We start from the raw sequence: 1358 nt of genomic DNA, 5'->3' as shown, positions 1-1358 counted from the left end.
AAAAGACAAAGAAATTAGAAGTATAATGATTAGAACAGAAGAAAAACTAATGTCATTATTTGAAATAATATGATTGATCACTGAGAAAACTCTAAAGAATTTAAGAAACCATGAAAAATTAATATGAGAATTTAGCAGGGGAGCTGAGTCTCATGATCAATATACAAAAATCAATTGTAATTCTATATATACTAGTAACAAACAATTAGGAAACATATATTCATATTTTATTTATTTATTTATTTATTTATTTAGAGACAGTCTCACTTTATCACCCTCAGTAGCTCACAGCAACTTCAAACTCTTGCCTTCGCCTCCTGACTAGCTGGGACTACAGGTGCCCATTTACAACAAACGGCTATTTTTAGACATGGGGTCTAGCTCTGGCTCAGGCTGGTCTCAACGCCTGTGCTCAAGCAATCCACCCACTTTGGCCTCCCAGAGTGCTAGGATTATAGGCATGAGCCACTGCGCCCAGCAGGAAACACATATTTTTAAAAGATACTTTTGTAAAGAAAAAAAAGAAACATCTAAGAATAAATCTAATAAAAGAAATACAAGGGCTATACCTATAAACTGTAAAACTTTACTGAGGGACCTTAAGGATGAACTAACTAAATAAATATTCCATGGTCATGCATTAAAGGACAAGTATCATAAAGTCATCTCTTCTGTCTCCCAAATTGATCTATAGGTTCAGCCCAACTCCACTCAAAATTTCAATCAGGTTTTCATTAAATTAAAATTCCCAGATTATTGTATATTGCATATAGAAGAGCAAAGAACTAGGCATAGTCAAGACACTTCAGAAGAAGGAATTTTTCATTTTTTTGAAACAGAGTCTCATTTTGTTGCCCTGGGGGAAGTGCTGTAGCATCATAGCTCACAGCAACCTCAAACTCTTGGGCTCAAAGTAGTTCTCTTGCCTCAGCCTCCCAAGGGGTGGACTATAGGCATCCACCACAACACCCAGCATTTTTTAGAGATGCGGCCTTACTCTGGCTCAGGCTGGTCTCAAATTTCTGAGCTCAAGCAGTCTACCTGACTCAGCCTCCCAGAGTGCTAGAATTACAGGCATGAGCCACTGTGCCCTGCCCACACCAAGGAATTTAAAAAAGAAGACTTCCAGGTGGTGCCTGTGGCTCAAAGGAGTGGGGCGCCAGCCCTACTGGTGGGTTCAAACCCAGCCATGGCCAAAAACTGCAAAAAAAAAAAAAAAAAAAAAAAAATTAGGAGGCTTAGGGTGAATGGGTGTAGGATTTGTGGTATGGATGAATGACATCAAAGCCCTAACTTCTTCCTATGTTTCTTTTCTTTTCTTTCTTTTTCTTTTTCTTTCTTTCTTTCTTTCTTTCTTT

The sequence above is a fragment of the Otolemur garnettii genome, unplaced genomic scaffold, assembly GCF_000181295.1.
Source record: "Otolemur garnettii isolate 467f Iridium unplaced genomic scaffold, OtoGar3 scaffold00018, whole genome shotgun sequence".
In the NCBI taxonomy this organism is placed as follows: domain Eukaryota; kingdom Metazoa; phylum Chordata; class Mammalia; order Primates; family Galagidae; genus Otolemur; species Otolemur garnettii.
This window is presented reverse-complemented; position numbering follows the sequence as displayed.